Source organism: Geotrypetes seraphini, chromosome 9 (genome assembly GCF_902459505.1).
Source record: "Geotrypetes seraphini chromosome 9, aGeoSer1.1, whole genome shotgun sequence".
NCBI lineage: Eukaryota > Metazoa > Chordata > Amphibia > Gymnophiona > Dermophiidae > Geotrypetes > Geotrypetes seraphini.
In genome coordinates this window covers 121,268,995-121,289,028 of record NC_047092.1, presented here as the reverse complement: position 1 = coordinate 121,289,028, position 20,034 = coordinate 121,268,995, and the positions used below count along the sequence as shown (strand labels likewise).

Below are 20,034 nucleotides of genomic sequence, written 5' to 3'. Positions count from 1 at the left end.
GAGGGGGAATTAAGATGGATAGAAGTGTGAAATAAAGGGAGAAGATTTAGGAGGTTATAGATTAAAAGAAAGGTTCCAAATTGAAATGATAGTTTGTGTAGGGCTTTGGGGGAAGTAATGTTGAATAATGTATTATTGTATTTTTTTTTCGGTTACTCTTGAAAGGGATAGTGCTGGTGGGGGGGGGGCAGGAGAGGACAAGGGGGCTCCTATTTATTTAACCCTTCTCTTAATATATTCTTAGCAATAATAAGGACCTATGAAGAACTATGCCAATTATGACCAGAACAACGGTTCTCAAAAAGCAACTTTAAAAATATTCTATCCAGAAATAAGAGTACCCGCTATCCATTTAAGATATTATCTTGCAAGGGAAAGGTGACTTGAATAGCAGGTTATTAGCAATATCAGCAGGTCTCATTATAACATAGTAACATATTAGATGACGGCAGATAAAGACCTAAATGGTCCATCCAGTCTGCCCAACCTGATTCAATCTAAAAAGTTTTTTTTTCCATCTTAGCTATTTCTGGGCAAGAATCCAAAGCTTTGCCTGGTACAGACAGCATTTTTTCCTTTGCAGAAAATGATTAAAAGAAAAAGAATTTTCTCTTTACATAGTACTGCTAAATTACCAGTTTAAGGACCAGAATGAACATGCCTTTCCACAAATGAATTACAGAAAATTTGACCAATTCAAGTCTCTGAGCAGCATTTTCAAATTTCAAATGATGCAGGGATAATTCTCAGTATCAGCCAGGAGCTCAATGGGTGTGTTCAGTAAACTGGCACTTCTATTATCGTATTTCCTTGAGTCCCACAACTGAGCATAAGTGTGTCTCAGAGCTCTGAAAGAATAAGTTCTTTTCCACTAGCTCTTCAGTGGATAAGGTAATATTGCGTATAGAGAACTTACCATATTTATATTTATTTTATTATATTATTTATATTCCACATATCCTACAATTCTATACGGATTACAAATTATTCAGATACTGAAGCATTTTTCCCTATCTGTCCCAGAGGGCTCACACTAATGCAGTGTTCTTCAACCTTTTGACACCTATGGACCTGCGGAAATAAAATAATTATTTTGTGGACCAGCACCGGTCCGTGGACCGGCAGTTGATAAACACTGGGCTAAGTCGTGGGCAAGACCACGCCCCTCCCTAATAGTACAAATTATAACAACATTTTTTCCATTCATTTTTCATATATACACACACAATATAATCGTATTAACAACACATAATGGTTAACCACAAAATTAAACTACACAAAGCACACTGTATGCTTCTCAATATTCATTCCTACCAGGACACAGATAACCCTATGCAAATATGGGACCAAAAACTAAAAGTACTAATATATACAAACAAACCCTAAGATGTAAGATTCTGCATGCAGTACAACCCCAGAGGAAAAGAAGCAAATGCATTTCTTCCTGAACAGACAGCAGATGTAAATCAATCACTAAATTCAAAAATAAAATCATTCCCCCTACTGTTGTTATCTCCCTCCATGCTGTGTCTTGCCTTCTGGCCTGCTCCCGCCTGGCTGTTTTAGGCCCCTCCCCCCCCCAACATGTTATTTTCGGGCCAGCTCCCTCTTCCTCAGTGCTGCAGTGGTCAAAGCCATAGGCAGCATCCCATGCCTCATCTGGAAGTCTTCCCTCTGATATTGCAACATCAGAGAGAAGGCTTCCAGTTCAGGAGCAGGACACGCATAGGAGCCTCTGCCTTCGGTTTAGTGCACTGCAGCACTGGAGAAGAGGGAGCCAGCCCAAAGACAACACCAAATCGATCGCACTGTGGATCAGTGGCTGAGGAACACTGTCTCGGGCCCGATGCACGTGCCAGCCCTGTGGACTGGCAGCAAAATTCTGCGGACCGGCACTGCGGTGGTTAAAGAACACTGCTCTAATGTACCTGGGGCATTGGGGGAATCAATTTGAACTTTTCTCTTACAGTGCCTGTATTGATTTGAACTTTTCTCTCACAGTGCCTGTATTTGGTGTATACTTGGATTAAGTGACTTGCCCAGGATCACAAGGAGCAGTGTGGGATTTGAACCCACAACCCCAGGGTGCTGGAGCTGTAGCTCTAACCACTGCACCATACACACATCTACTGTATATGCAGACACCACACACACATCTATATGCAGAAGACTGACCTGGAATGCATATTTGTGCTCACACTGTCATATGACACCAAGCAGTGAATAAATGTCATGAGAAATACACTGATCATGTGGCATTAATACGATAATCTACTTTTAGGATATGCACAGTACATATTTGCTTTATAGTCATTCCCTGCAAGCATAAATTAAAATAAACATCAAATGCTAGCTGTCTGGATACAAATCTGTTCCCCAATCTGAGTTTCTGTAATTCTCTCTCCTTTCAGGACTAGTTAAACACCCAATTTTGTTGTCTAGGTCAGGAAAGGGGATGGGACTTGTATACTGCCATTTTGTGGTTACAGGGGATGATGTTCAAGTCAGCAAGTTCATGATTTGCAGCGTATTTTACAAAAGGCTCATTAAAACTGGAATAACTGAAAAATACATATAAGACTGTGCAGAAAATGCATGTATTTGGTGGCATAGACAGAGGGAACAGACATTGTACAAGAAAACATATTAAAAAGAGCAGCAGCATTTGGAGCTTTGTACATGTAAGTAGCAGCACCTGTATGTTCGAGTGTTGATTTGGCTACCTACCAGTGAAACAGCCATCATACTGCATATGTAAGTGGCAGACTACAAAACTGAACATTTTATTTTTTAACACGTGGATAGCACACACTGATCCCAAAATTCTTGGTAAAGTATTTTTTTGCTGTGGTAAGCAAGCATTAGTAAAGTGGTCACAATATGAATGTAAAGGGCCACAATATGAATAGGAAAAAACTCTTAGGGTCACCAGAAGATTTCAACCTTACACAGTTAAGCCTATACTAGTTAAATACACCATTGAATATTCTGTTTTTTATTATACACTCTTCTGTATTTTAGCAAAACTTTGGCGTGGTTTCCACAATTCTCTGAACACAAGTATTTCATGGTTTCTCTAGCTTTTTCATACCACTGCAGTATATATGCATCTAAATATGAATCCTGACCTTTGACCTGTTTTACAGCTGAATGGCACAGACTAGTGCTGCCTGATTCAGGTAAAAGTTTTTGATACAATTTGGCCTATTGAATTGATTTTTCGATTTGAATTGATTCACTTTTCCTGTCCAATTGGGTGTTTGGGGTTTTTGTTTTGGGGTTTGTTTGTTTTTTTTCAAACATCCTAGCAGGTTTATTTTGTAGCCTATCCGCCAACATCACCTTTTCTCTCTCTAATCCAGCATTGTGGTGTAAACAAAATAAACAAAAAATATTTTTTTCTCTCTGCTAGGTCCTAGCTCACACTCACTGTCTAGCATCAGCTGTGGCAGAATACACATTTCAAATCTGGCATATTGTAATATAGAAAATACAGAAAATACAATTTTGTTTTCTATCTTCCACTGCCATATCCAATATTGTTTCTTTCCCACTATCTCTTCCAGCTTGTGCCCTGAGTCAAACCTCTCTATTCCCCCCAAGCATCATCTTTCCCTTCCTCCCCTCCATTATGATGTGCAACATTTCTTTCTCTCCCACCATGCACCATCCCTTTCTGCCCTCCACCCTATGTTCAACATTTCTTCCTCTCTCTCTCTCTCTTCTCTCATCTCTCCCTCCCCTACACCATATGCAGGATTTCTTCTTCTCACCCTTTTTACCTCTTCTCGCCCTTCCTCTCCTCCACCCCAAAAATTCTTCCTCTCTCTCCTCTTCCCCCCCCCCCATGTGCAGCATCTTTCCTCCCTCTCATCCCCCGAAACAGCAGATTTCCTCCTCTCTCATCCATTCCCCTGTGTAGCAGCTTTCCATCCGTCCCACCCTTTTATCCCCTTGTGCAGCAGTTTTCCATCCCTCCCATCCCCCTGTGCCGCAGTACCCACCAACTCTCCCACCATGAGACCTGACATACCTCTGAGACCTCCTAAAGAAGCAACTGCTATGGTGGTGGATGGTCAGCAGCAGAATGCTGCTGCTGCTGATTGTCCACCACCATTGCCACTTCGGCTGCTTTAGGAGGCCTTGGAGATATGTCATTTCTTACTGGGGGGGGGGGGGTTTGGTCGCTGAATTGGTGAGTCTGATTTTCTCGGACAATGAATCGATTCAAATCAATTCTATGAAGTGAATCAGTGAATCGGGCAGTACAAACACAGACATAGTAGGTCCTACACCTGTCCTACACTGACCTTTGTCTACACTCAGCCTATAGCAATCCTTTTTTCAGACATTTAATGCACTATCCAAGCAGACGACTAAACTTAATGAATATGCAGGACTTGAGGAACATTTCAGGCAACTGTTTGAGGGTCAAAGTGGAGGACTTTGAGGGCTGCATGCAGCCCTGGGACCACATGTTGGAGAGCACTGTATTAATATTTACTGCATCTTAGTAAAGGGGCCCCTAAATGAGCAGGAGAGATGAGCATTAATTTGAAATAACATGGGAAATGTCAACCATATTCCCTGTCATGTCATTTTGAACTGAAACAGGAAAAAAAACCCTGATTTTTTTTTTCTGGCATCAATAGCAATCACTGTTTTGCAAAATGCACATTTTTTTGCCATAATGCGCACTCTTTAAGAGATCAGACTATTTTGAAGGGGCCCCTAAATGAGCAGGAGAGATGAGCATTCATTTGAAATGACAACCACATTCCCTGTCATGTCGTTTTGAACTGAAACAGGAAAAAAAAATGTGAAATTTTTTTTCTGGCATCAATAGTGCTCACTATTTTACAAAAGGCACATGGCATGGCAGAACATAAATCTTGTCTTCACTTACTACGCAAAAAAGCACCTTTAGTAGCACATTGTTTGAAATATAACCATATGTTTGAGCAATTAGGATGTATGATAATTGATAAAATTCCAGAATCTATAAGAGGGGGGAATACATATGTAAATCTTCAGCAATTAGCATATTTGCACATATATGTGCACATATATGCAATAGGCTGCAAGAATGTTCATATCTTGCATAGTATACAGTACATGTGGGTAGAATCTGTGCAAAGTAATCACTTATGCACATACCTCATGCACATAGTTGCAAGCAGTTATGCCAGCTCTGGTGTAAATAGTCATGCTAAAAACTGCTTCCACCCCCTCCTCCCCTCCCCCACACATATACATTTCTGTGTAGATGACTCAAAGTTAACACACAATTTTGGACGCAAATCCCAAATATCCACTCATTCTTCACCAGGACTAGCTTGCCACACACACTAACTAAATTACCGTATTTTTTGTGCCATAAGATGCACAGGACCATAAGACGCACCCTAGATTTAGAGTGGGAAAACAAAAAAAAATGTGCTCTGAACCAAATTGTGCACTCAGCCTCCATCACTCCCTGCTAGGCTCTGCACTCAACCCCATACTCCCTGCCAGGCTCTGCACCCTGTCCCCCTCCCTGCCAGGCTCTGTACCCTGTCCCCTCTTCCCTGCCAGGCTCTGCACCCTGTCCCCCCTTCCCTGCCAGGCTCTGAATGCTATCCCCCCTTCCCTGATCTGTAACCTGCTACACCCCTCACTTCGGGTGGTCTATTGGTAGGCTGGGACAGGAGGGAGCCATCCCAGCCGACTAACAATCCTCCTCCCTCCCCCACTCCTCCTGGTACCCTTTAATAGCTTGGCCCGCCCACCGGCCCTTCCTTTTAAAATACTCTCGCCTGCCCGCAGTACCTTTTTAAACATCCCCTGAAGCCTGGTGGTCCAGCAGTGTATGGGCCGGCAGGAGCGCACTGTCTGTGCTGCTGCCTGGGCCACCTCTCTTTCTGAATAGCTGCAGTCAGTTCTTGTAAGTTTGTCTTATGGACCCAAAAAATACGGTAGTTCTTACACCTTGCCTTGAGTTTAGCCTCCCATCTGTTTATCCCACAGCACTCTGTACGACTCATCTTGTCCTCATCTAACATCTACATTTGACTCCTTGACTATAGGATAAGCTATATTATAGAAAAGCATTAGTGTCATATCTATGTTATCTGAATGTTCTAATTTGTGCTTATTATATGCTTCATAAGTATTATGTCTCCCTTTTAGTGTGTATTATATCTCTCTTATCTGAATTTCAGTGCTGTTAAGTATATTTTTGAAACTTTTTCATGGTAGTTTTATTATTAAGCTTCAATTTACTGATTCATTGTATTTCTTTTTATATTTGGTCTTTTTATTATTGTTATGCTGTTAACAAAATTGTTTTATGTTGAATTTTACCTGCTGTACACCGCCTTGAGTGAATCTTTTCATATAGGCAGTTAATAAATCTCAGTAAATACATAAATATGCACAGCATGTAATTGGCTAAATTGGTGATATATGGCCTTAACAACAGCTAATTGGCGCTAATTATTGTTTACATGTGTATCTGCTCTGCACCGCGCTAATTATTGTTTACATGTATATCTGCTCTGCACCCATTATCTATAACCTGTGTACCTAATTCATCTTGCATGTTACTCCAAAGGGGGCATGGCCAAGGGAGGGGCATTTAAGAGTGGAATTATAGAATACTTCTATTTCTGTACTGAGCAAGGGACATCGACGCCTCTTTGAAAGCTTCGGTTTGAACATAATAACACATGCAAAATGACACCACCGCAAGGTTTTCAAAATTATAATTAAGATTTATTGAATTATTGTTTTTATTTTTCCATTATGAGATCAAAAGACTCAAGCATAATTGCTTAACAGTTGCGCTAATGGGAGATCATTATAGATGCCAAATGCTGGCCTTCTCATAACGGTCTCATTTTACTATCTCATTTCATTCTATTATATACTTTTGGTTCAGTGACATCATCAAGTTTGACAACCAATAAAGTAATATGGGTGGTCTTAAAAGTTAGACAAAGGAAAATCCCTCCACGTTTAAAAGTTAGACAGAGTTTTAGAACAGTACATTTGATTTCTGAATTAACATTATAACATTATTCAAGAGAATCTACAATTATTAACATGGTGCTGAAAAGTTCTAAGCCTTGGAGGAAAAGAAAAGAATCTGATAGGTTCAAATGATATAGCCTTAGCCTACAGGAGGAGGAGGAGGGGCCGGCCTCCCCCTCTCCTCCTAAGCTGACAGTCTCACACACAAAAAGCAGGAGTAGTCTCTGACCTAATCACTCCCAGATGTTGGTTTAGGATTTCTTTAGGTTGCAAATATATATTATGTTTTTCAAACCCTATACTTTTGTTCAACACAGTCACACAAATCACTCCAGCACTTGCTTGGCCAAGCCTTCCATACATAATTTGCATTCAAACCTAAATTTAATTCAGTTTGGGACACGTTATCCTTCTTTACCAGTCTAAAGCAAGAACATGTGGTATTAATTAACACCACGCTGCTGGGAGCGGGAAAACTCAGAGAGGACAAAGAAGACAGAAAACTAGTCACTGGCACAAGATGGTGTCCAAAGACAGGACAGATATAGTACAAACAGAGAACCCAAAATGGATTCCATGTAATCATGTAATCATGATTTCCACCATGATTTGGCTCAACAGCAAAGTACATAAACAGATATTATTATGCTTTCCCTTATATTAATCTGTGGTGTGTTTTTTTCTGGCCTTAGCTACATATTATTCAGATTTTTATTCACCCGTTTTTCCATACGCTTCTATTTGGGCGTGGTCCTTAACTGACACAGATGTTTATCTAACTAGAATTACCCAGAATCATACGAAAAACAGGCGCTTTTGTAGAAAAACTCCACAAAAAATACTGCACTATTCCCATTACCGTCCCATAACCATCACCCCCTGCTGGCCACGAGCCACTACTCCTCAGTACACAACAGTAGTTAGGTGCAAGCATTTACACTAGACATTGGCAGATATAAATGCTTGAGCCTACAGTGAGGTGTGAAAACGAATGCTGCACGTGGAACTCCCTTTGTAAGAATTTATGCTTACCATGCGTCATCCTGGTGCCTAATGTGGTTGCCCTACACAGAATTGCCCCCTATGTGTATATATACTCATTTGCACTAGTATTTTATAAAGGAAAAAAAGGCACCTAGTTTCCTTAATAGAATAGGCTCCTAACAGTTGCCCCCCCCCCAAAAAAAAAAAACCCTGCTTTTCTATTGCAAAATAGGGAATTCATGTGAACTTCTAACGTACACCCAACCATGTCCAGAATAACCCCTCATTCAAATCTATGCATGTGAGTAGCAGCTTTCTAAGTCTATTATGTAACCCCCACCCCTCAGGATGAGTCATGTCCTACCTGTACCTCAAGTTTGTAGTTATTTTAATCTCTTTTTTCTTAAATCCTATTTTTTTCAAAAAAGAACTGATGCTTTGTGATCTTTTCTTTCAGTTCAGTTCAGATCAAGGAATTCAAGGTACAGATAAGCATATTTTTAGGATTTTTTTAATTACTCCTGACTTTCCAAGTCTCAGGTTCTTTTCTGTATCTGTCTTACCGGTCTTTCTTGATTTTTCAGTTCTTCTCCTTTATGTTGGAGCTCAAATCTTCTGTGTTCTTCACTCACTTAAACCTACTCCTATTTATTTATTTATAAGGTTTCATATTATATATCAAGCATATCATCTTGTACAGAAAGTGTAATCAAGAAAACATATTTAAATTTACTTTCAATCCTGAAAATCTATATATATATAAAATCGGAGGTATGTATGTGTGTGTGTATGTGTGTATGTGCCGCGATCACGCAAAAACGGCTTGACCGATTTGAACGAAACTTGGTATGCAGATCCCTCACTACCTGGGATGATATGTTCTGGGGGTCTCGCGGCCCACCTGCACACGTGGGCGGAGCTACAAACAGAAAATCAGATTTCACCCATTCATATCAATGGAAAAAATGTAAAAAGCTGCCAACGCAAAAACGGCTTGCCCGATTTGAACGAAACTTGGTATGCAGATCCCTCACTACCTGGGGTGATATGTTCTGGGGGTCTCGCGGCCCACCTGCACACGTGGGCGGAGCTACAAACAGAAAATCTGATTTCACCCATTCAAGTCAATGGAAAAAATGTAAAAAGCTGTGGGACCGATTTGGACGAAACTTGGTATGCAGATCCCTCACTACCTGGGATGATATGTTCTGGGGGTCTCGCGGCCCACCTGCACACGTGGGCGGAGCTACAAACAGAAAATCTGATTTCACCCATTCAAGTCAATGGAAAAAATGTAAAAAGCTGTGGGACCGATTTGAACGAAACTTGGTATGCAGATCCCTCACTACCTGGGGTGATATGTTCTGGGGGTCTCGCGGCCCACCTGCACACGTGGGCGGAGCTACAAACAGAAAATCAGATTTCACCCATTCATATCAATGGAAAAAATGTAAAAAGCTGCCAACGCAAAAACGGCTTGCCCGATTTGAACGAAACTTGGTATGCAGATCCCTCACTACCTGGGGTGATATGTTCTGGGGGTCTCGCGGCCCACCTGCACACGTGGGCGGAGCTACAAACAGAAAATCAGATTTCACCCATTCATGTCAATGGAAAAAATGTAAAAAGCTGCCAACGCAAAAACGGCTTGCCCGATTTGAACGAAACTTGGTATGCTGATCCCTCACTACCTGGGGTGATATGTTCTGTGGGTCTCGCGGCCCACCTGCACACGTGGGCGGAGCTACAAACAGAAAATCTGATTTCACCCATTCAAGTCAATGGAAAAAATGTAAAAAGCTGTGGGACCGATTTGAACGAAACTTGGTATGCAGATCCCTCACTACCTGGGGTGATATGTTCTGGGGGTCTCGTGGCCCACCTGCACACGTGGGCGGAGCTAAAAACAGAAAATCAGATTTCACCCATTCACGTCAATGGAAAAAATGTGAAAAGCTGTGGGACCGATTTGAACGAAACTTGGTATGCAGATCCCTCACTACCTGGGGTGATATGTTCTGGGGGTCTCACTGCCCACCTGCACATGTGGGCAGAGCTACAAACAGAAAATCAGATTTCACCCATTCAAGTCAATGGAAAAAATGTAAAAAGCTGTGGGACCGATTTGAACGAAACTTGATATGCAGATCCCTCACTACCTGGGGTGATATGTTCTGGGGGTCTCGCGGCCCACCTGCACACGTGGACGGAGCTACAAACAGAAAATCAGATTTCACCCATTCAAGTCAATGGAAAAAATGTACAAAGCTGTGGGACCGATTTGAACGAAACTTGGTATGCAGATCCCTCACTACCTGGGGTGATATGTTCTGGGGGTCTCGCGGCCCACCTGCACACATGGGCGGAGTTACAAACAAAATCAGATTTCACCCATTCAAGTCAATGGAAAAAATGTACAAAGCTGTGGGACCGATTTGAACGAAACTTGGTATGCAGATCCCTCACTACCTGGGGTGATATGTTCTGGGGGTCTCGCGGCCCACCTGCACACATGGGCGGAGTTACAAACAAAATCAGATTTCACCCATTCAAGTCAATGGGAAAAATGTAAAAAGCTGTGGGACCGATTTGAACGAAACTTGATATGCAGATCCCTCACTACCTGGGGTGATATGTTCTGGGGGTCTCGAGGCCCACCTGCACACGTGGGCGGAGCTACAAACATAAAATCATATTTCACCCGTTCATGTCAATGGAAAAAATGTAAAAAGCTGTGGGATCTCCAGTTATTTTACTTAGCAACCTTGACCCACCAAAACTTTGCAATGGCACAAGGCTTTGTGTAAAGAGGTTACTGTCCAATGTAATTGAAGCGACTATCTTAACCGGAAAGGGACAAGGTGAAACCGTATTTATCCCGCGGATACACTTATTCCAACAGATCTTCCTTTTCAGTTTAAGAGATTGCAAATTCCAGTGAGACTTGCATTCTCTTTCACAATCAACAAATCACAAGGACAGACTATTACATACTGTGGAGTGGATTTAAGATCCCCCTGTTTTTCCCATGGACAACTCTATGTTGCTTGCTCAAGGGTGGGTTCACCCAAGAATGTATATGTTCTTGCTCCTGGAGGTGAAACTAAAAATGTTGTTTATAATCAAGTTTTGTGTTAGTAATATTTCACATTATTATTTGAATATTGTACTTTTTATAAAGCTGTAAAAAAATAATTTATTTCACCACTATAAAGTATCTTTTTTTGAATCCATTTACAGTGTTATTGCTATAATTAAATACCCGTGCAACGCCGGGCATCAGCTAGTAAACTATAAAAAGAACACATCTTAAACTTAATCACACACTAGTCCTCAAACTTAGGTTCCAAGACTTGAAGATAAACCTACTCCCTAATCTTAAATAACTTAAAGGAAAAAAAAACTTAAACTCACTAACCCCCCCTTTTACAAAAATGTTGAAGTGGTTTTTAGCACTGGCTGGCATGCTGAATGCTATGCACGGCTATGACACTCATAAAGTTCCTATGAGCATCGGAGCACTGTAGGCCATACAGCATACCAGCCAGAACTAAAGACCACTTCTGTGGTTTTGTAAAAAAAAATTAAAAAAAAAAGGGTAAATCTCAAGTCCCCGACTAACTACTTAAAAGGAAAGGATAAGTAGAGTTCCTTCTAAAGTAGTTATCCCTCAAAAATAAGAATTTTTCCCTTCTGTCATTCAATTTTCAAATCATATATCCCTTGTATAACTTAAGTACAGTTAAGTGAACAATTCACCTAACACTGCGTCATATTTGTTTAGAATTAGAACATGTAAAGTTAGATAATTAAACCAGGTACCAGCCTTTTCAAACTTCACCTTTATGTATTTGCAAAGGTTTTATTTCTCAAATCAGTTTCCTTAAAATACTTGTCACAGAGTCCACAAACAAAACACACCAACTTAAATTTACAAATTAAACTGTAGGTAGACTTAGTCAGTCTCAGGTAATAAAGCACAACTTCTTAGACATCAAGTTCTTCTGATAAATATTAAAACCAGAGCATGGTTTTTAACTCTGTTCACAAATGTAGGCCCCCTTTTATCAAACTGCATTAGGGTTTTTTTTATTACAGGCTGCTGAGGTAAAAGCTCTGACACTCATAGAATTCCTATGAGCGTCAAGAGCTTTTACCGCAATGACACATGATAAAAATCCTAACGCAGCTTGATAAAAGGGGGCCTTAATGGTTAAATTAAAACAAAGCAAATAAATCAGAAATTTAAACCAATTGTCCAATTACTCTAACATCCACTTTCTCAAACTTGAAGCAAAAATTGAAGTAAAAAAAATCCACGGGCCTCACAAATTTGACAGATACAGTTAATGTCTTCATACACACTCTATCAAAACTCAAACCTGTCAAAACTATCTAACTGCAGTCACACTGCACAAATCCTTCATTCACAGAGCACCTACCCAACTGACAAAGACAGGCAACAACAGCAACCAGAAGGCATATATATGGCACATATATGCATGTGCCAACATGTCTCTCATGTTCTGCAGCAATTAATCTCCTCATGAGACCAGAGCTCTCTCAGCCTCAGAAAAATGTTTTTAACCCCACAGGGATTACAATTACTCATATGTATATACCAACTGCATCTTCCTCCCATGCTTCTTTCTCCCTTGTTTTTTCATAGTATTTCTTTTTAGCCCTGATTTATTTTTTATTGAATTCTTTAGTGTATCACACATTGTATTAATTGCAATATTTGAAGGGGTTGTTTTTTTGTTTTGTTTTTGCCAATGAAAAACATTCAGTCCTAAGAAGAGGTGGTATTGTATACAATGCTTCATAGCATTAACCCCTCTGGACTTGTGAGACATTTTTCCTCCATTATCATTTGGTAGATCTAAATCTGTTTTGTTGGTTGTATTTCTTTCCCTATATAGCCACCCAACCTTCTCGATCCAGTGTAAGGTGGCTAACCTGGGAGACATGATTAACAGTGTCCTGGTTCTTCCTGAGGCATGGATAATGGAGTAATTACTGCAGAGCACTGGGGACTCAGATGACTGACAGTTCTGCTGGTCCTTATGGTCCCCTCTTTTTACTACTGGCATTGTACTTCCTGTTTCAAAGTGGAAATGCGATTTGAAAAGAGGGAGGAGGGGGCTGCAGTAATTGCTCCATTATCCATGTTGCAGAAAAAGGAAGACAACAGGTATTGTGTTTCCCCAAAAATGAGACCTACCCTGAAAATAAGCCCTAGCATGATTTTCAGGGTAGCTCCGAAAATAAGCCCTTGTTGGATCAACCCCCGAAGCCCCTCCCGAATGTTCCCGACACTCCCCAATTTGTTGGTGGTGTTCCCCCCCACCTCATGTGCAGCATCTTTCCTCCCCTCTCACCCATCCCCTTGTACAACATCTTTCCATTCTTATTCCCATTCCATACAGCAGAACTCCGCTAACCCTCCCACCGCAAGAGAGACATACCTCCATTCCAAACAGCAATGGCGGCAGCACTGAACAGGCTGCTTCACGGCCTTCCCCGTCATGGCCTTCTCTTTGCAGCATGATGTCATCAGTGATGCAGCACAGGGAAGGCTTCAAAGCAGCCAGTTTAGTGCTACCGCCGCTGCTGTTTGGAACGGAGATATGTCGGCCTTGTGGTGGAAGGGTCATCAGGGTTCTGCTGCACAGGGGGATGGGAGAGATAGAAAGATGCTGCACAGGTGGATGGGTTGTTGGGGTTGTCAGGGTTCTGCTGCATGGGGGGATGAGAGAGAGAGAGAGATAGAAAGATGCTGTGCAAGGGGATGGGTGAGAGATGATCTTTGTACACACACAAAAAAAAGATATCCCCAAAAATAAGTCCTAGTGTGTTTTTTGGACCCCAAATTAATATAAGACAGTATCTTATTTTCAGGGAAACATGGTAGTACTACACTGGAACCAGGAGGCCTGAGTAACAAAAGGGAAGCAAGTCATATTGGGTGGGGAGAGGCATTTTCTACTCATTCCACCTTTGGAGCAATACCAGTGCTTGCACCACTAGGGTTGCTAGATTTACTCTTAAAAAAAAAAAGAGGACACCTGGCCCCACCCCATTCTGCCCCAGTCCCTCTCCCCCCCCCCCCAATTCTTCCTCCAGTTCCATCCCATTCCATCCTCACACAAACCTCGGGGCCACATCTGAAGGGCCTCTGCATATGTGCGGATATCAACACAATGACGTCACGTGCATGTGATATCGTCACATCGATGTCTACGAATGCACAAAAGCCTTCCAGACACAGCCCCGAGCTTGGGGACTTCCAAAACCTGGAGAAACTGCCAGGTTTTGGAAATTCCTCTTGCACCGGACAGTCCTCTAAAAAGAGGACATATCTGGGTTTTCCAGGATATCTGGCAAACACAAATGGAGACCACTTGTACCTAAAAAAGCAGTTAGCACACCGGTCCAAAATTATTAACTGCCCCCCCAAATTGGTAAGTTTAAGAATGAGTGAACCCCAGTTATGCAAAACACTGAACTGCTTGAACTTACCAGAAAATCCAGCTAAGTATTTGTCAATATCTTGCATAGTGCATGGAAGAGGAGTTGATCTCTTTGGAGCTTCACATTAACATTTTGAGTTTTAGCTACTAAATTGATCCCACAATAAGTTTGAACACTCAAATTAAAATTGATTTAGTGCACTCCCTTTTGATTATTAGCACATGGACGTCTTCTATGATGGTGTGCGGCTTTAAGCAAGTCATCTGTCTCGCTGTTTGAGCACTGGAATGGCGAGGTTCTTACCGATTCCTTATGCTTGCTGTCTCACACTGATGATCGTCCTTCACTATTATTATTATTATTATTAATACTATTACGTTTATTTTGATTATTGATGGGGACAATTTGGTGCATTATGTGAAGTTTCTGATCTGACCACCATGCATCGCTGCTTTTTTCAGTATCTTTCAAAATACAGTGCAACACTGCAAACACAGGAATGTATTTTCTCCTATGCTGAGTAAAGTTTGAAGATGTAAAAAAATGCACATTTCTAAAGTTGAGAGAGGATATAAGATTTCCTGAAAATTAGCAGATAAAGCTCTGCATAGTCTTTGGGAAACAGGCAAAAAGAAGCTGGAACCCCCAAATATTATATCGTGTCATGAGGCCAGACCTATACTGTAGGATGTTAGAAAGCAAGAGATGGTTACTAAGACTTTAGAAAATATTATGATGCACGACAGGAGATAAAGGGGTCCTTTTACTAAAGCTTGAGCAGGCGGTAGTTTTTAGGCCAGTGCGGGAGTTAGCGCGTGATGAAATGTCACGTGCGTTAACTCCGCTAGCGCGGCTTAATAAAAGGAGCCCTTAGTGTGTGTTAATGGATATTAGTGTGCACTAAGCACCACATGGCCCATAGGTATAAAATATGACATACAGAATGTAACATGCATTAATGTCTATTACAGTGTCCTGCAAACTTTTCAGTGCGGTGCCACACTAAATCTGTTGCCCTGGCCGGAAGGCCTCCGGAAGTGCGCAGACGTCAATGCAAAGACATCACATGCATGCGTGATATCATCACATTGGCATCCACACATGTGAAGAGGCCCTCCGGTCGCGACCCTGAACCAGTCACTTAGACAGGTGGGGGGAAGGGGGGGAGAGACAGGTGGGGGGGGAGGTCCTGGAGGAGGGGAGGTGCGGGGAGAGGGAGAGAGACACCGGTGAGGAGGAGAGTCATCGATACCAGCTGACTGCCTACAAAACATGCCTCTCGTCCTGTAAGCAGTCAGCTGACACCGGAATCTCTCTTTCTTACCGGTGTCTTGGGGTACACCTGGAATCTGCTGCGGGACACAGTTTGCGATACACTGGTCTTAGCACGTGCTGTGCTTTAGTAAAAGGGTTCAAAACTCTTTTAACCAGATTTTTAAACTGTAAATGTTATGAGAGCAACACTGTTACAAAGTTCAAAACATGCTAAAAATGTGTTTAGTTTACAGATGAGATAGGTTTATTTTTATAGTTTTACTAATGTACAGTAAAACCTTGGATTGCAAGTAACTTGGTTTGCAAGTGTTTTGCAAGACAAGCAAAACATTTGATTAAATTTTAACTTACAATACAAGTACATACGGTATGCACATGTCACATTATCAAAACTGAGCCGATGGTTCTCTGATGCTGCAGGAGTGTAGTGGCTGTTCTAAACGAGCGATGTCTTGCAATACAAATACGTATAGTATTTTGTATTAAAGATTTTGGGTTGTGGAACGAATCGTCTGAGTTTCTATCATTTCCTATGGGGGAATTTGCTTTGATATACGAGTGCTTTGGATTACAAGCATACTTCTGGAATGAATTATGCTCACAAACCAAGGTTTGATTGTATTAGGATTTCTATGTAACTGTCAATCACCTTGAATTTTATTATTTACTTAGTAGAAAAAATAGTATGAGCCTGATATTCAGACTGCAGGAGACAACCCAGCTATCTCCTGTGGGCCCAGCTATCTCCCATGGTCAGTAGTGAACCTGGAAATTCAATGCCAAGCCTAATCTGGCAACCAACATTGAATTTCTGGGATTTTTGGCTACTAGAAACATACCCAATTAAGACAATATTTATCGGATGACCAGCTAACTTATAAACACCCAAATATAAGCCTGTTATTTACGCAGGTCTGTCTAGCCGCTAAACTTAGCTGGTCAGCTAATGAATATTGGTGCTAACTGGCTATGTTGCACGACATAGCAGGTAACCAGGCTAGCTGCTAACTGCAAATATTCAGCAGAGATAGCTGACTATTAGAGAATGACACGGTGGCGGTTTACCCGCGGCCACCGCATTTTAGCCGCGGGTCACCCGCCGAAAACGGGGAAGAAAACTAGCAGTCGCTGCGGCGATGGGGACAAGGCCATTCACCGCCCGCGGGGCGGTGAATGGTCTTGTCCCCGCAGTGAGGCATGAAGGATCACGCGGTCCCCGCAGCTCACACCCGCCTGCCCAATCGATTCTAGTGTTTAGCCAGCTCTCTCCCTTCTCCTCACCTTAGTTTGTAGATTTTCTTTTTCGGCGACCCGCACGCTATCAGAGAGCCGCGCACCTGCTGCTGCTCAGTTTCGATCTTCTGCTCTGACGCAACCGGAAACAGGAAGTTGCAGCAGAGCAGAAGATTGAACACTGAGCAGCCGCGCATGCGCGGCTCTTTGGGAAAGCGTGCAGGTCGCCGAAAAAGAAAACCTATAAACTAAGGTGAGGAGAAGGGAGAGAGCTGGCTAAACACTAGGATCGATTGGGCAGGCAGGTAGTGGCTGCGGGGACCGTGCGATCGCTAGTGTTCCCGGCTCAAATTGGAAGGAGGGAGTGAAAGGGAAAAGGATTCTGGGCCAAGGGGATGAAGTCGGAAAGAAAAACCCACAGCAGGAAAGAAAGGGAAGGACTGGCAGGTGAGCCAGATGCTAGAAGCAGGGGGGGGGGGAAGAAAGAGGGAAAAAAGCTAGATGGGGTTGAAAAGAAGAGACACACTGGTATGGAAGAGGAAGATAGGGGAAATCTGGACACAGGAAGGTAACAGAAAGAGGGGAAATTATGTGCATGGGGCATAGGGACAGAGACATAAAGGGGACATGCCATGGGGATGGTATATGGATACAGGGGGGGCAATGACAGATACATAGGGGAGATATTAGAAATGGAGAAAATAGGAGCACAGAAGCGAGATGGTTTGTGGGGATGGGACAGGGACCGAGCTTGCAGGCTCCAGTGGCTTGCACAAATTACATTGTAACGTGCCATGAAAATAAGAGGAAGGAAGGTAGATAGGCCACGCGAGAGGAGCTGAAGGGTAGTAGAAAGGAACAGATGGTAAGGAGGGAGGGAAGGGTGGTGGTGGAAAGGAATAGAACAGACATTGAAGGAGGGTGGAGAGGAACAGACCCCCAAGGGAAATGTGGAAGACAGAGTGGGAAGAAGACAGATGCCAGACTATGCGGGAGCGGAGGGAAGAAGATGGGTGCTAGACCAATTGGGGGGGGGGGGTTAAGGGAGAGGCACAGTAACAGCAAATGGAAGACGCAGAGAGAAGACACACAGTGGATGGAAGGAATTCAATGAGAAGATGTGGAAAGCAGAAACCAGACAACAAAGGTAGAAAAAAAAATTATATTTATTTATTTATTTTTTGCTTTAGGATAAAATAGTATATTAGTTGTGTTGATAAAAATTTATAAACAAAGCCCTGCCAGCTGAACATCTCTTTCTCTAGTTCAGCAGCAGGAACTTTGATTTATAAGAAAGGAATAAGCTAAATATTACAGTACTAAGGCTTATATGGATGCAGCGGGGACGGTGACGGGGCGGTGAATGGGATGGCAGTGGCGGTGACGGGGCGGTGAAAGGGATGGCGGTGACGGTGACGGGGCGGTGAAGGGAACGGCGGTGACGGGGCGGTGCAGAGGATGGTGGGGCGGTGACAGATTTTTTCCCCGTGTCATTCTCTACTGACTATCTCCTGCTGAATATTTGTGGCTAGCCAGCTTAGCATTATTTAACCAGCCAGGAGCCCTTCCTGGCCGGTTAAATAGCACCGAATATTTGATGGTATATAAATAGATTTATATAAAGAAAAATGAGCTGTACTTTTCTGATCCAAGTCCAGTTAGCACACATGGAGAGCCCCAAAGAGATTAACCAAAGTATGTTTGTTAGTCAAACTGAAGAACCTAGCAGATTCCAGCTAAAGTATATCCATAAAAATACAAACTGGTAACAAAATACCCAACAAAAACTTTGCTCAATGAAGTCTGTATCTGGAGAATATGTCATACAATGTTAGTAGAATACCATATACGCTTCCAGTGGGCTGAGCCTTCCCACAAAAGAATGAGCGGGAAAACTAGGAGAAATTAGAAACAGCAGTTGTACCACAAAAAAATATTTTTCCTTCTATAGATAAACTGGCCAGAGCCAATACTGAACACCTCCAGAATCCAGGATTTGCCTATTACTGTCCTTGCTGTACTTCGGTATTTTATTTTTAACCAATTTATGTATTACATTGGCAATAAAAATACAAATTGTCATGCCAATAAACATTCTTAAATCTCTGATATTCTTCATTATGCCACTCTGATCATGAAAGGAAAAGCTTACCCATAATATCAATGCAAATATATTAGTAAGTGGGAGACCTGGGCTGGTATCCTTGCCTACCTGGAAACTGAGATTACCAGAGCTTCCAAATCGCTGCAGATGTATGCAGAAATATCCTTGCTGTCTATTTTCTTCACTCCTTCCGGTTTATCTCTATTTAGAAACTGAAACTGAAAAAGTGTTTTCCTCAGCCTGCAAGTGAAGAGCACCCTCTGTTGCTGCACATAGGAATTACTATACAGTAGTTTCAGAATATGGGAAAAATACAAAGTACCGGTAGTATAGTTGCTGTGTTAGTCCACTGTTAAGACATTATCACTAGATAAGTGCAGGGCAAGTTTAAGGCATGAACCAGGTGCGGCACTTCTCAAAGAGTCCAAAAGTCTGACTCAATGACTCATCCTTTACTTTAGCAAATGTTTTGCTCTAGCCACTGTGCTCTCTCTATGCAGGTTTTCATGTGAGAATAAGTGCTTCCTAGTCTGGCATTTAAACCTGGAGCGGTGCCAGCTGTCATGCAGCCACAGTGAGTGCAAAACAACATACTCTCACCCATTGTTTGGGCAGAGGGAAAGAATTGCAAACAAAAAGTTGACTATGGTCGGAGGGGTAGGGGACAAAGCAAAAGCTGAATCAGGGCACCACCATTGAAGTGACAGTCCCAAGGGAAAAGATGTTGCAGTGGGGGGAGGGGTAAGGAGAGAAATAGGGAGAGATTGATGGGTGATCCAGAGATGCCAAGCCTCACTCATTAGGAGTGTATCACACTCATTTGAAAGCTTTCTCACTTTGTGGTGCAGGGGTTAGAGCTACAGCCTCAGTACCCTGAGGCTGTGGGTTCAAATCCCTCACTGCTCCTTGTGACCCTGGGCAAGTCACTTAATCCCTTCATTGCCCCAGGTACA

At 42.3% G+C, this 20,034-nt stretch overlaps 1 protein-coding gene across 1 annotated transcript in view; it reads right to left on the bottom strand.

Annotated features, from left to right (window-relative positions):
- LOC117366910 (nuclear body protein SP140-like protein) overlaps positions 1 to 19,279 on the bottom strand; it is a 219,978-nt gene extending 200,699 nt beyond the window's left edge. The window contains exon 1 of the mRNA XM_033958923.1: positions 19,190 to 19,279. The gene's annotated coding sequence lies outside the window, so the exon portion shown is untranslated. The remainder of the gene's footprint in view (positions 1 to 19,189) is intronic.
- Between the last annotated feature and the right edge of the window lie 755 nt (positions 19,280 to 20,034).